Consider the following 16,725-nt stretch of genomic DNA (forward strand, 5'->3'; position numbering starts at 1 on the left):
CCCTGAAGAACTCCACTAATAACATTAGTCCACGTTGAGCAGTGTCCATTGATTACCACTCTCTGTCTTCTGCCACTCAACCATCCCCTTATCCATAGCAGCAATTTGCCTCCAATGCCACACTGCTCCAATTTGTGCAGCAGTCTTCCATGTGCAACAGTATCAAAAGCCTTTCTAAGATCCAAATATATAATATCAAAGTTATTCCCTGCATCCAGTTCTTTTGTGACTACATCATAGTATCCAATCAAATTGGTCAGGCAAGACCTGCCCTTAACAAAACCATGCTGCATCTGAGCTATAACTGAATTCTTGTCTAGATGATCCTGCAGTGCTTCTTTAACCAGTGCCTCCATTAATTTACCTGGGACAGAAGTTAAACTAACAGGTCTATAATTACTTGTGTCAGCCTTTGATCCTCCTTTTTGAATTGGGGTTACATTTGCACATCTCCAGTCTATGGGTACCTCCCCTGAGTCCAAAGAAGCTCTCATAATTATGGCTAGGGGTTTGCTTACTTCCTTTGCTGCCTCCTTTAATATAACTGGATAGATCCCATCCACCCCAGGTGCCTTTTTTATGTTTATCCTCAACAATCTCTCCTCCACTTTCCTCTCAGTTATTACAAAATCATCTAGCTCACTGCCAATGTTTACTTTACCTACATCATTCTCCTTCCTGAATAACTCCTCATGCGTGAATGTAGATGCAAAATACTCGTTTAGATTGTTAGCCACCTGAGCAGGATCCTCAACTGTTGAACCATCAATATCCAGTGGACCAATCGGATTCATCCCTTTCCTTCTTGAGTTTAAATATGTAAAGAACTCTTTTCTGTTTTTCTTTGCATCCTTTGCCAAGCATTTTTCGTAGTCTGCCTTTGCCTGCCTAATCTCCTTTGTGACTTGGTTACAGACCAACTTATATCTATCATAGGCTTCCATGTCACCCATTAATTTGTATGTATCCCATGCATTTTTCTTCTCTGCCACATGTCTCATTAGTTCATCTGACAACCATTTAGGCCTAAACCTTGAATAATATTTCTTAGTTGGTATGTAAAGCCTGGTAGCCTCCAAGATTAGTTCCTTGAATGCTTCCCATTTTGAGTTTGCTGTTGGTAACATCATCAGTTGGTCCCACTGTATAGAATTTAAATACTGTCTCAGACCATCATAGTCGCCTTTACGAAAACAAAAACCCTTCCCTTTACCTCTGATGGTAGTTACCTCCTTGAGTAAATTCCACTTCAACACACTGTGATCACTGCCACCTAGTGGTTCATTTATCTGCAGATTCTTAATGCATGAAGAATCACTACTGATAATCAGATCAAGAGTATTGCTCCCTCTTGTTGCCAATTTGTGACCAATTTCGGAATGAAAATCTTATGGGTTTTGATAACATAAAAATAAAATTTATAATAGCCAAAATTGCTAATATGAAAGGAAGACAATTGTGCTGTATTATAGCATATTAAATTTAAGATGGTTTAATAAAGATTAAGTTATACACATGCCAAATGTTCGTCGGTGTCACTTCCCAATCGATAGCAAAACCATACTACCAAAAAAAAAAAAAGTTGAGTAGAAATAGAGTTAGTAATTTACATACTTATTGTAATGATGTAAATAATTTGAAAATGAAGAAAATTCTAATTGAAGTCCTCATGATAAAGAAGTGAAGCATATTTGTGTAGGTTCTCCTAATGAGCTAGTCATCATTAAATAAAGGCTATCTTAACAGTAAGGATATCTCCTGGAGAAAGTTTAAGCCACAAACCTTGTTAACCTTCTTTTGAGAGTTTATGCCAATACTAGTAATGCTGGTATAGTGTACTATTGTATTTACACTATAGGCAGTTCTCGCTTTACGTTCCCTGGTTTACGAGTTTTTCCCCCCCAAGTATCAAGTATCAACAAAATCGAAAATATGAACATTAATTGCAAAAAATGAATGTTAAACATTCATAAATACCGCATTCCAAATGTGCGTAGCTATACAATATAATGTACCTCGCTTTACAATATTAATCAGTTCCAGAGACACCATCGTATCGTTAAAATATCGTAATATGAACCCAATAACACATTGTTTTTTGGTAATTTGTTTCAAGATCTCGGAAGTTTAAATTTTCGCTGTATAACTAAGCTATTTATCTCTCTAAAATGTCATTTTTAAGGTCACGAGTGTGACCTTAAAAATGACATTTTAGAATAAAACGCCATATAAAAGGTCGTGAGCATGGTTTGTAAATTGTATTAGTTACCAATTCAAATCATTAAAATGCATTACACTTTCATCGTTATCATATGTTCCGTTATAAGAATCAATTACGCCTTTGTGATATTTTTCTAAAGCACATTTCTGGAGGTCACAACCATAAAAACAATTAAAACAATTTGCACTTTCTGGTTTATTGGGCTTTTCTGTTACTGCAAGCAATTATAAACGGGTAGTAAATGTGATCTTCTTGCATTTGCGAAAATACCGATAGCTGGAATTGTGTGGTGTTTTACATTATTATGGTGAAATGTGTTTCCCCTTTACTGAAATCTTCAATCGTATAAAAAAAATAAATAAATTTTCAGAATCTTCTCTTCATTCCTTTTTTCTTTAAACTTCATAAACTTATTATTCCACGCGAATCTTGTTAGTTGCAATTTGTGTGCGCGGTTAAAAAATGCTTATGCATACAATCGTGAAATTTATAATTAAAAGAGAAGATTATCTTGGAAACAAACGCCTCTTGAAACATTTCTGAAGAAGACGCCTCCTTGTACAACAAAACAGCAAGTGCCAAGCCAATAATGAGTGATCAACGAATGTGCATTTAGTCGATGATGAACATTTGTAAGTCGTAAATGATTTCTCTATTATTATAATTTGCTTGATTTTACAGGCTACGTTTTCATTTCTTTCAATAAATCAATCATCGTTTAAACATAAACTAATTAGCTAACTAATTTGATAGTTGAGAACGTAATCCCTAATTTTAACCTTATGTCTATGGGAAATAAATTCCCGCTTTATGAGCGCGCGCTAGGAACAAATTAACCCGTAAAGTCGAGTTAATTCATACCTGTAATAAATTTATCTCATACCAATGATAGAGGATTAAATTTCAGTCTCAGAAGCAAACAGAACTCATATATGGAGCTAAATCTGAAGAAAATGTAGAGTGGGGGAAAGACCCAGGGCACTGGTCAGAAATCACTGCACAGTGGGAGTGCTGTAGCTCAGGGGGAGAACTCAGGGGGTTGGTTGTCCTCTGAATCACAGCCTTTTGAAATGTGCTGCTTGTTTGATGTTGTGGACTATCAGGAACTGGACATGATATTGCCAAGGGGAATGTCTTTGTGTGCGCTCGATGTAAGGAGTTTGAGAAAATTAGGCACCAACTCAGCATTGTTATGAGAGCTTGAAGAATGGGGTAGATGCCCTTGAAGGATTTAAATTGAGGAGCCCATCAAGCTCACAGCTGCCCACATCAATGTCAGAGCTTGTACTTGAACATCAGGCAACACAGCAGCAATCCCGAAGGCAGAAGTGCTGGTCCCACAGGAAGTAGTTGTTGTCGGTGACTCATGGAAACATGGAATATATTGTGCAAAAAGGACAGGTGGAACAGGATATGTCTGCTGGGGCAAAAGTTAGCGACATTGTATAGCAGATATCATCTTTTAAGGGCACAAAAGGTGATATTGTGGTACATGTTGGCACTAATGATATTAAGAGTAGGAGAGCGGCGGAATTACTTAGCATTAGCATTTTTAGCATTAGTAGAGGCATTTGATGCAAGAAAGCAAGCTTATGCAGCATCAGCCAAAAAAAAAAAAAAAAAAAAAAAAACCACTTCCACTTCACCCCTCTGTTCGTTCAAAATACCTGTCCAGCTGAGCCTTAAACTTATTTAGGCTATCAACCTCCACCACAAGGGATGGAAGTCTGTTCCACCAACCAACCACCCGCTGGCTAAAGACAAATTTCCGCACGTCTATCCTACATCTGTCTTTCCTCAATTTGAATTTATGCCCTCTCAGGTGATTTTTCTGAGCTAGAGGAAGAATCCCATCAGCATTGAGCATGCTTAAACCATTCAAGGCTTTATACACCTCTATCAGATCACCTCGCTGGTGCCTAGTCTCCAGACACTGTAATTTGCAAAACTTAAGCCTTTCTTCGTAAGAGCACCCCTTTGTTCCATTCACTAATCTTGTTGCCCTTCTCTGTACTCGTTCCAGCAGCTCTACATCCTTCTTGAAATGAGGTCTCCAGACCTGTATACAGTACTCTAGGTGTGGCCTGACCATTGCCTTATACAATGGAATAATCATCTCCTTATCCCTGCTGGAAAAATTCCTGTATATCATTGACAATACTCCATGAGCTACTCTTGCAGCCCGTCTACACTGCTCAGAGAACTTCATATCTGCCTGCACAACCACCCCCAAGTCCCTTTCATTCTCTACCACTGTCAGTGTAGTACCACAGAGTTGATACGTTGCTCTGGGGTTGCTGTTTCCCATGTGTAGTACTTAACAAGTACAGGTCAATGTTGAAAAAAAGCCACGAGTTAGGGTTGAATTTGAAAGTGTCTGCAATTCTGCACAAAAAACACAATAGGAGGGAATATATGATGAGAGCCTTGTGAATAAATTCGGCCATGGAGAGACTGTGCATTGCTCATGGGGTAGAATTTTTTCTCAGCCTCGTCTGTGCTTGTTTAACAGGAGTGACTGCTTCTACAGGGATGGGATACACTTAAATAGAAAGGGTACAAAGAATATTTGCTGATGCAATTGAGGCAGTGTTAGGTGGGTCAGAAAACTGCTAGCTTGGGGGGGGGGACACATGGAATAATAGATTAACAGTAGCTGCTTGCAGAGTTGAAATTGATTCTTGCATTGCTTCTATGGAATAAGCAGCAGCTTGGAAAACAAGGTGAGGAGGACTTCAGATGCTGCTGGTAATTATCGCAGAACAAGTATATATATGGGCTGTGTTAGCGAAGCTAAGAATAAGAACAGGTGCATGTATACTTGCGTCTACACCAATGCTAGGAGTTTAGTAAATAAATTTGATGAATTTGAGGTGTTGGTCAAAACATCAAAAGCAGATATTGTTGGGATATCAGAGACATAGTGCCACAAAGATATAAAGAATGTAGAATTGGAATTTGGGGAGAACAATGTGTACAGAAAGGATAAACAGGATAGGAAGGGAGGAGTGGTTATGCTATTAGTTAAGAAACACATAAAATTTAAGGAAGTGCAGCCAGTTGACATGCTTGATCCTTGAGTCAGTTTGGTGTGACAGAAGCACTGGGAAAGCAAAACTGAGAGTAGGGGTGTGTTATAGGCCTAATGACTCTGATGAGTATAATGAACAATTCTACAGAGAAATAAAGTGGGCCGGTAAAATCAGATTGTCTTATAATGGGGGATTTTAATTTAGCAGATATTGACTGGAACTTGTGAATTGGTCACTTGCACACTTGGAAGCCTTTTGTGGATTTATGGGGTGATTGTTTTCTACATCAGCATGTTCGGGAGGCAACCAGAGGAAGTAATACTTTTGATCTGATTATCAGTAGTGATTCGTCATGCATTAAGAATCTGCAGATAAAGGACCCACTAGGCAGCGATCATGGTGTGCTAATGTTGGATTTGCTCAAACAGGTAACTAATATCAGTGGTAAAGAGAAAGGTTTTTCCTTCCGTAAAGGTGACTACGGTGGTCTGAGACAGTTTTTAAATTCTATACAGTGGTACCAACTGATGATGTTACCAACAGCAAATTCTAAATGGGAAGCATTTAGAGATCTGGGGGGTAATTGTGCAGTCAGATATGAAGTTTCCTGAGCAGTGCAGACAGGCTGCCAGTGTAGGGCATGGGGTCTTGTCAATAATATACAAGAATTTTGGGAGCACAGATAAGGAAGTGATTATCCCCTTGTATGAGACAATGGTCAGGCCACACCTTGAGTACTATATAGAAGTCTGGAGGCAGTAGTAGTAGTAGTAGTAGTAGTAGTGGTGGCACATGATGCAAGAAAGCAAGTGTAGGAGCTTATGCAGCATCAGCCAAAAAAAAAAAAAAAAAAAAATCACACCATTCCCTCCAAATGCCTGTCCAGTTCCTCCTTAAATTTATTTAACCTATCAACTTCCACAACGACAGATGGAAGTTTGTTCCAGCAATTAACCACCCGCTGGCTAAAGGCAAATTTCCGCACATCTATTCTACATCTGTCCTTTCTTAATTTGAACTTATGTCCCCGTAGGTTGGTAATCTGAACAAGTGGAAGGATCCCATCAGAATTCAGCGTGCTCAACCCATTCAAGGCCTTATAGACCTCAATCAGATCACTGTGCAGGTGCCTAGTCTCCAGCCACTGCAATTTGCAGAACTTAAGCCTCTCTTGGTAAGAGAATCCCTTCATTCCCCTCACCAATCGTATTGCTCTTCTCTGTACACGCTCAAGCAAATCTACATCCTTCCTAAAATGAGGCCTCCAGACCTGTACGCAGTACTCAAGGCGTGGCCTGACCATTGCCTTATACAGAGGGACAATCACCTCCTTTTCCCTGCTAGCAAAATTCCTATATATCATTGACAAAACCCCATGACCCGCCCTAGCAGCCTGTCTGCACTGCTCAGAAAACTTCATATCTGACTGCACAATTACTCCCAGGTCTTTTTCATTTTCTACCACCTTAAGTGTAGTACCACACAGTTGGTACGTGTCTCTGGGGTTACTTCTACCCATATGCAGTACTTTGCATTTGTCAAGGTTGAACTTCAGTTGCCACTTCTTAGCCCATCTGCCCAAATTATCTAGATCCTGTTGAAGTAGCACACTGCCATTACTGTCATTAACAACCCTGCCAACTTTTGTGTCATCTGCAAACTTCGACATTAAGCCTGATATACCTTCATCAATATCATTGATAAATACACAAAACAACAGTGGACCCAACACCGAACCCTGTGGGACTCCACTAATAACATTAGTCCACGAAGAGCAGCACCCATTGATTACCACCCTCTGTCTTCTCCCACTTAACCATCCTTTTATCCATTGTAGCAACTTACCCTTAATACCATTCTGCTCCAAAGGCAACAACAAGATTAGTGACTGGAATAAAGGGTTGTTCTTATGAAGAAAGGCTTAAGTTTTGCAAATTACAGTGGCTGGAGACTATGCACCTTCAAGGTGATCTGATTGAAGTGTACAAGGCCTTGAATGGTTTGAGCAAGCTCAATGCTGATGGGATTCTTTCTGTTGCCCAGGTTAATCGCCTGAGAGGACATAAATTCAAATTGAAGAAAGACAATTGTAGAATAGATGTGTGGAAATTTGCCTTTAGCCAGTGGGTGGTTAAATTGCTGGAACAAACTTCCATCTGTCATTGTAGAAGTTGACAGCCTAAATAAATTCAAGGCAGAACTAGACAAACATTTAGAGTGAATGGATGGATGAAATGGGAAGGGTTTTTTTTTTTTTTTTTTGGCTGATGCTGTATAATTTTGCTGTCTTGTATCATATGTCTATACTAATGCTAATGCGAATTTCTTCTCACCAGTAATCTTATCAATAAAAAAGATATTATATTGTTTTTTAAAAGCTTCAGTAAATAATTTTATGAACTCTTTACTTTTTTTTTTTTTTTTTTGGAGCATTAGCAACTAAGGCCATATTGCTCCGGTGCGGTGGTCATTCCCTGACCTTTCCGCATGTTCCGTATTTGATGGTGACGGGCTCGAACCCCGGTCTAATCAAGAAGCGTATGCTACGCACTGATGCTCCTTCCCACCTGGCTACGGAAGCGCCTGAACTCTTTACTACTCAGTTCATTTTTATTATTCATGTTCATTTTTAATCTCTTTTATTTCTCTTTTAGTAGGAAAAGCAAAAAATGCAAAGTAATTACAATGACGATGAGTATCTTCAGGTACTGCATAACAGCTGAGTTAAATAAATAATAAAAGAAGTTTTCTTTCTACCTCTAATAAAAAAATGTGCAACTTGTGAAATGTTTGCCGAACTCTCTGGAACGGAACATGATATTGCCATGGGGGATGTCTTTGTGTGTGCGCGATGTAAGGAGTGTAAGGAAATCAGGCGACAACCGTTGTTATGGGCCTATATGAGAGTTTGAAGGACAGGGTGGATGCCCTCGAAAGATCTAAATTGAGGGGCCCATCAGGCTCTCAGCTGCCCAACTCAACGCCAGAGCTCACTCCTGGGCATCAGGCAACACAGCGGCAATCTCCAAAGCAGAATGCGCTGGTCCCAAAGGAACTAGTTATTGTTGGTGACTCTATTGTCAGGGAGACGGGGAATATATTTTGTAAAAAGGATAGGTGGAACAGGACCAGGGTATGTCTGCCAGGGGCAAAGGTTGATGACGTTGTAGAGCGGATATCATCTTTCAAGGGCACAAAAGGTGATATAGTTGTACACGTTGGCACTAATGATATTAAGAGTAGGAGACCGGCGGAATTACTCAACAAGTACAGGTCACTGTTGAAAAAAAAGCCGTGAATTAGGGTTGAACTTGAAAGTGTCTGCAATTCTGCCCAGACACGATAGGAGGGAGTATATGATGAGAGCCTTGTCGATCAATTCGGCCCTGGAAAGACTGTGCAAGGCTCAAGGGGTAGAATTTTTTTCAGCCTGGACTGTACTTGTTAACAGGACAGATTGCTTCTACAGGGATGGGATACACTTAAATAGAAAGGGTGCAAGAATATTTGCTGATGCTATCGAGGCAGTGTTAGGTGGGTCGGAAAACTGCTAGTTTGGGGGGATACAAAGACTAATAGTTTAACAGTAACCGCAGGCAGAGGTGAAGGTGATTCTTGCACAACTTCTATTAGAATAAGAAGCGACCTGGAGCGAGGGGTGTTGGGGGTTTCAGGGACGGATGGCAGTCATCATGGAATAGTTGGGTATATGGGATGTGTTAGGGTAACAAGGAATAGGCATAGGAGCATGTATGCTTGCATGTATACCAATGCTAGAAGTATAGTAAATAAACTTGATGAATTTGAAGTGTTGGTCAAGACATCAAAGGCGGATATTGTTGGGATAGCAGAGACGTGGTGTCACACAGATATAAGGAATGCTGAACTGGAATTTGGGGAGTACAATGTGTACAGAAAGGATAGACAGGACAGAAAGGGAGGGGGTGTTATGCTGTTAATTAAGAAAAACATAAAATCAAAGGAAGTGCACCCAGTTAATATAGATGAACAGTGCTCTGTTGAGTCGGTTTGGTGTGAGATAAGCACTGCGAAAGGAAAAATAAGAGTAGGAGTGTGTTATAGGCCTAATGACTTGAATGAGTACAATGAACAATTGTACAGAGAAATAGAGTGGGCCAGTAAATCAGAATGTCTTATAATGGGGGATTTTAACTTCCCAGATATTGACTGGAACTTGTGGGTTGGTCACTCACACACTAGTCAGACTTTTGTGGATTTATTGGATGATTGTTTTCTGCAGCAGCATGTTCGAGAGGCAACCAGAGAAAGTAACACTCTTGATCTGGTTATCAGCAGTGATCATTCGTGTATTAAGAATTTGCAGATAAAGGAACCACTAGGTGGCAGTGATCACAGTGTGCTGAAGTGGGATTTATTCAAAGAGGTAACTACCGTCAGGGGTAAAGGAAAGGGATTTTGCTTCCGTAAAGGGGAGTACAGTGGTCTCAGATTGTTTTTAAATTCTGTACAGTGGGATCAACTGACGATGTTACAAACAGTAAATTCTAAGTGGGAAGCATTCAAAGAATTAATTGTGGAAGCAACTAGACTTTATATACCGATTAAGAAATATCGTTCAAGGTTTAGGCCTAAATGGTTATCAAATGAACTAATGAGACTCGTGACAGAGAAGAAAAATGCATGGGATGCATATAAATTATCAGGTGACGCAGAAGCCTGTGGCAGATATAAGCTAGTCTGTAATCAGGTCACAAAGGAGGTTCGGCAGGCGAAGGCGGATTACGAGAAATCTTTGGCAAAAGATGCTAAGAAAAACAGCAAGGATTTCTTTACTTATATAAACTCTAAAAGGAAGGGGATGAATATGATTGGTCCACTTGACATCGATGGTTCCACTGTTGATGATCCTGCTCTGATAGCAAACAAACTGAATGAGTATTTTGTATCTACATTCACACGTGAGGAATTATTACAATTTGAAAATGGAAGAAGGTTATCAAATTGTAGCAGTGTGCTTAATGATTTTGTAATAACTGAGAGCAAAGTGGAGGAGAAATTGTTGAAGTTAAACATAAGAAGGGCACCTGGGGTGGATGGGATCTATCCAGTTATTTTAAAGGAGGTGGCAAAGCAACTAAGCAAACCCTTAGCCATAATTATGAGAGCATCCTTGGACTCAGGAGAGGTTCCCACGGACTGGAGATGTGCAAATGTGTCCCCAATTCACAAAGGTGGATCGAAGGGTGACACGAGTAATTACAGACCAGTTAGTTTAACTTCTGTTCCGGGTAAAATAATGGAGTCACTGGTTAAAGATGCATTGCAGGATCATCTAGACAAGACTGCAGCAATAATTCAAACACAGCATGGGTTTGTTAAGGGAAAGTCTTGTCTGACAAATTTGATTGGTTATTATGATGTGGTCACAAAGGAACTGGATGCAAAAAATAATTTTGATATCATATACTTGGATTTCAGGAAAGCTTTTGACACTGTTGCGCATGGAAGACTACTCTACAAATTGGAGCAGAATGGTATTAAGGGTAAGTTGCTACAATGGATAAAAGGATGGTTAAGTGGGAGAAGACAGAGGGTGGTAATCAATGGGTGCTGCTCTTCGTGGACTAATGTTATTAGTGGAGTCCCACAGGGTTCGGTGTTGGGTCCACTGTTATTTTGTGTATTTATCAATGATATTGATGAAGGTATATCAGGCTTAATGTCGAAGTTTGCAGATGACACAAAGGTTGGCAGGGTTGTTAATGACAGTAATGGCAGTGTGCTACTGCAACAGGATCTAGATAATTTGGGCAGGTGGGCTAAGAAGTGGCAACTGAAGTTCAACCTTGACAAATGCAAAGTACTGCATATGGGTAGAAGTAACCCCAGAGAAACGTACCAACTGTGTGGTACTACACTTAAGGTGGTAGAAAATGAAAAAGACCTGGGAGTAATTGTGCAGTCAGATATGAAGTTTTCTGAGCAGTGCAGACAGGCTGCTAGGGCAGGTCATGGGGTTTTGTCAATGATATATAGGAATTTTGCTAGCAGGGAAAAGGAGGTGATTGTCCCTCTGTATAAGGCAATGGTCAGGCCACGCCTTGAGTACTGCGTACAGGTCTGGAGGCCTCATTTTAGGAAGGATGTAGATTTGCTTGAGCGTGTACAGAGAAGAGCAACACGATTGGTGAGGGGAATGAAGGGATTCTCTTACCAAGAGAGGCTTAAGTTCTGCAAATTGCAGTGGCTGGAGACTAGGCACCTGCGCGGTGATCTGATTGAAGTCTATAAGGCCTTGAATGGGTTGAGCACGCTGAATTCTGATGGGATCCTTCCACTTGTTCAGATTACCAACCTACGGGGACATAAGTTCAAATTAAGAAAGGACAGATGTAGAATAGATGTGCGGAAATTTGCCTTTAGCCAGCGGGTGGTTAATTGCTGGAACAAACTTCCATCTGTCGTTGTAGAAGTTGATAGGTTAAATAAATTTAAGGAGGAACTGGACAGGCATTTGGAGGGAATGGTGTGATTTTATTTATTTATTTATTATTTTTTTTTATTTTTTTTTTTTTGGCTGATGCTGCATAAGCTCCTACACTTGCTTTCTTGCATCATGTGCCACTACTACTACTACTACTACTACTACTACTACTACTACTACTACAATTCAATTATTTTATCTTGATTCTTTTAAGTAACAAAATAATCAAAAACTATAATATTTGATTAGTTTAATCAAGTGAAACAATATCAATCATATTAGCAATAACTGATTCATAAGTAGCAATGACAGGGTCTTCAGTTTTATAATTTTCAATGTGATATCATGTAGCTATTCAAAGATCTCTTGTAAGTAAACATATTTAGATTCACTAAAGTCTTTTGCGTAAATATGTGGATTATTATAACATAGATAATCAAATATGAAATTCATTAATTAGTCTTTCCAGATGCACTAAGAGCACAAATTAATAGACAAAAAGGACATTTCGGTGCTAATATATTCACATCAATATATTTCTTTTCATGTATTTTGTAATTTTTGATAGGTGCATTTTTCATTTAATAATTATTTTTTTTATAAATGAATAATCCTTGTCAATAGTATTCAAACTGCTAAAATCTACTGCAGAGAAATGAAAGCATATTAAAGTTCATAATAAAAACAAACTTCTAGAAGAACTTCTATCAGAGGATATTATGAAATTTCAGAAACCAGTTACAGAAAAGCTAGTCAAATATAGCTAAAGCTATTGAGGGTATACCTAAGGATAGGTTAGCTACAGCTAAAGATAACTTAGCTACCTTAGAAGGTAAAAAATTTAAAGAATGGAAAAGTTGAATTTCTCAAGCTTGATCCTGATAAAGGATTAGATAGAGAATATTTAGAAGCTAATGAATTAGAGATGCCTAGTGAATTAATACTAACAGTAAAACACCTGAAATAGAAGAACTAAATAAAAGATTAATTGCTAAACTAAAATCCTCACGTAGAAAGAAAAGACAGATTAAGTCTCGTGATGATAATGATCTCATGTTGTTATTTGGTTTTTAGGAGCATTAGCAACTAAGGCCATATTCCTCCGGGGAAATGCGGTGGTCATTTCCCGAACTTTCCCCAGCCTCCGTATTTGGTGGTCACGGGCTTGAACCCCGGTCTAATCAAGAAGCATGTGCTACGCACTGTTGCTCCTGCCCACCTGGCTACAGAGGTGCCAATGATCTCATCAATCAAGAAATTGAACATTTAAGAAAATATAAGAAGGCTATTAGCTTAATACCAAACAGAATATAAAGAATCAGGATTAGTATACTCAAACATGAATGAACTCTACGAAAAATTAGAAATGAGTGTTGCACCAAAGGTAACTAGAAATAATAGCACTGAGTTAAAAAATCAAATAGTAGAAATTCTAGATATTTTCTTGAAAAATAATGAACTCACTTATGATGAACATAGATAATTGTATAAATCATATCTTAAATAAATTTAATTTAAATAAATGATATCAATCTTATAAAGTATACTTATCCAATAATCAAAAGGAAAAAAATTGCTAGCACATACAAAAATGAACTATTGGAATAATTGATAAAACTAAACCCGCTAATTCTAATTTACAATTAACTCTGATTCAACTTAATCATATTAATAAATCACAAAAAGGATGTAATATTACTTTAAGTAAATCTCAGTTACAATAAACTGGAGGCTTTCTTCAATTTTTATTACCTCTATTACCTGCTATAGCTAAAGAAGCACTGTATTAGGCAGTATAGGGCTTACTAAATTTTGTAGATAAATTAAATGGTAAAGGAATGTTCATTGGAGACCAACCAATTAAATATGAAGGCTGTAAAAAAAAAAAAAAAATTAAGAAATTTTAATATAGCAGGTTACATGAAAAATGTAAAAGGTTTTCAAGGTATATCCTGTACAGATACTTTACCTAATAAAATAAATAAATTTGAAATTGTACTGTTAATCTAGATTCAATTAAAGGAAATGATACTCATTGGGTATGTTATTACAATAACAACCTAAAATATATAGAATTTTTTGATTCATCTGGGCTTCCTCCACCAGAAGAAATTTTTAAAACAACTAAAAATTTCAAATAAAGAAATACGAAGGGTGATCATTTAATTCACAGCCTAGTGCAAAATTTTGTTTACCGTGCAAACTTTCCATAACTGCCACTAGAGGCACTCTCCCTGATTGCTAATGAGCAGACTCTGTGTGCGCATGCCAGTACTTGTCAAGCTAGTGTCATGTGAAGTTTTTTTTTTTAGCCATGTGTCACTGACGATCGTTTTGAAGCAAGAATCATCATGTCAGACACACAGATTGAAGTTTTTTTTTTTAGCCACGTGTCACTGACGATCGTTTTGAAGCAAGAATCATCATGTCAGACACACAGATTGAACAGCGATATGTGATTCATTATTGTGTCAGATGGGCCTTAAATGCATCAGAAACAGTTATAAAGAGATGAATGAATCATATCATATTGAGTGGCTTGGTAGGACGGCTATATTTAAGTGACACAAGCGATTCAGTGAAGGCTGTGAGTCTGCTGCAGATGACCCAAGATCTGGTCAGCCTTCCTCCTCAAATACTCCTACGCAAATTGAAAAAGCCAAGGAAATCTTCGATGAAGACAGGAGAATTACACTTCATGAATTAGCTGTTAGAATGTACATTTCATATGGTAGTGCTCACAATATTGTGAAAGATCACCTGAAAATGTTGCGAATCTGTGCCCTGGATTCCACACAATTTGACTCCAGAACAAAAACAGCAAGAAGTAGACTTGTGCTAAGAAATGCTTGATCATTTTGAAACTTGGATTTTTCACTATGATCCAGAGACAAAAACAACAGTCAAGTGAGTGGAAGCATTCTGAATCACCAAGACCTAAAAAATTTCGAGCTTCTCATTTGGATGACAAACAAATGGTTCTTGTGTTTTTTGACATAAAAGGCATTCTTGTTACACATTTTGTGCCTTGTAGAACAATTATGAATAAGGAAGCATACTCTGAGGTTCTCAGAGTTAAACTTTGCTGCACAATTCATGAGAAATGTCAAGAACTTTTTGATGTGAAGTGGTTTCTTCATCAAGACAATGCCAGGCCCCATACAGCTAATATTATGCAGCCAGTGATCACTGCCATAGGTGCCGAGGTTCTGCCACATCCCCCTTAATCACCAGATTTGGCCCTATGTGATTTCTTCCTGTTCCCACATCTTAAGAAAGCTCTGAAAGGCAAGCATTTCTTGTCCGACAACAATGCATGATGAAAATTAAGATAAGATCTTGCACCAGTCTGTGATTTAAATTATCATCCCTCGTAGTATATAACTCAAGTCAATTACAAAAATCAAATTCAGTTTTATCAGGTTATTATTGTATGAAATACATTAAACTTAGGAATAAGAATAGAATAAATCACCTTATAATGTATTGTATTGATTTACCCAAACAACTAGTGATTTTAATGAGAAATTAGTAGGAGGTGATATATAGTTAGTTGGTTGCAAGATAAGATTAATCCACCAGAAATGCATTTAAAAACTCTAACAAGTAAAAAATATAACTACTGTAGACCTTTTTACAAAATTAAAAGAGAGAGAGAGATTAACTAGAGGAGGTAAAGGAATTAAAAGAGTTGAAAAAAGCTGTAAGAAACATGATAATGCATATAATAAAACTAAAGATAGAGTTAGCATTAGCATTAGTATAGGCACATGACGCAAGAAAGCAAGCTTATGCAGCATCAGCCAAAAAAAAAACCACTCCTATTTCACCCCTCCGTTCATTCCAAATACCTGTCCAGCCCAGACTTAAATTTATTTAGGCTATCAACTTCCACAACAAAGGATGGAAGTCTGTTCCACCAACCTACTACCCGCTGGCTAAAGGCAAACTTCTGCACATCTATCCTACATCTGTCTTTCCTCAATCTGAATTTATGCCTCTCTCAGGTGATTATTCTGAGCAAGAGGAAGGATCCCATCAGCATTGAGCATACTCAAACCATTCAAGGCTTTATACATCTCGCAGGTGCCTAGTCTCCAGACACTGTAATTTGCAAAATTTAAGCCTTTCTTCGTAAGAGCAACCCTTTGTTCCATTCACTAATCTTGTTGCTTTTCGCTGTACTCATTCCAACAGCTCTACATCCTTCTTAAAATAAGGCCTCCAGACCTGTATACAGTACAAAGGGTACTAGGAAAGTTTTGCAATACAGCTTTGTTTATTTAATTTTTTCAAAGTAATTTCCTCTACATTCAATACACCTCTCCATCCTCCGAAAACAATCTTTAAACCAGTTCTGCCAAGTTTCACTAGGGAGTAAAGCACACTCGTTGTCCCAAGCCCATAGACGGTCCTCATCACTGGAAAACCGCCTCCCTTTTAGCTTCATTTTCACATACGGGAACAGTGCAAAGTCGCAGGGAGCAAGGTCTGGACTGTAGGGAGGGTGCTTGAGAAGTTTCAGTCCTCTCGTGGTCAAATATTCGATGCAGGCTTTGGCGCGGTGAGCTGGAGCATTATCATGATGGAGGTACCAGGTGTCCATTCTTGACTTTGGCCGCAGGTTCTTCATAGATCCAATGACTTTAGGCAGGCATTGTTCAGTATACCACTTAGCTGTGACTGTCTTCTGCGTGTCCAAAACGACACGTTTCACAATTCCACTCGATTTGAAAAATACAGCTATCATTTTCTTCTTTACAGATCGGGATTCTCTGACAATTACGGGTGTGTCGTCATCATCAAAGACCCAAACTTTGTTTTGAGCCTTGGTCGGCAGATCGTAATATTACAGCCAAGTCTCGTCACCTGTCATGATGTTGTTCACATACCGAGATTGTCCCTTATCAAACTTTTTTAACATCTCCCGGCACCAAGTCACACGTCGTGTCATCTGCTCTTCAGTCAGTTGATGCGGCACCCAGAGAGAACAAAGTTTCTTCACG

The 16,725-nt window shown here is 38.6% G+C and overlaps 1 protein-coding gene across 1 annotated transcript in view; it reads right to left on the minus strand.

Annotated features, from left to right (window-relative positions):
• LOC150078668 (uncharacterized) overlaps nt 1-16,725 on the minus strand; it is a 207,181-nt gene that overhangs the window by 39,160 nt on the left and 151,296 nt on the right. The gene's annotated exons all lie outside the window — the stretch shown is intronic.

The sequence above is a fragment of the Mastigoproctus giganteus genome, chromosome 10 (assembly GCF_048544385.1).
Source record: "Mastigoproctus giganteus isolate SK-2022 chromosome 10, ASM4854438v1, whole genome shotgun sequence".
Classification (NCBI taxonomy): domain Eukaryota; kingdom Metazoa; phylum Arthropoda; class Arachnida; order Uropygi; family Thelyphonidae; genus Mastigoproctus; species Mastigoproctus giganteus.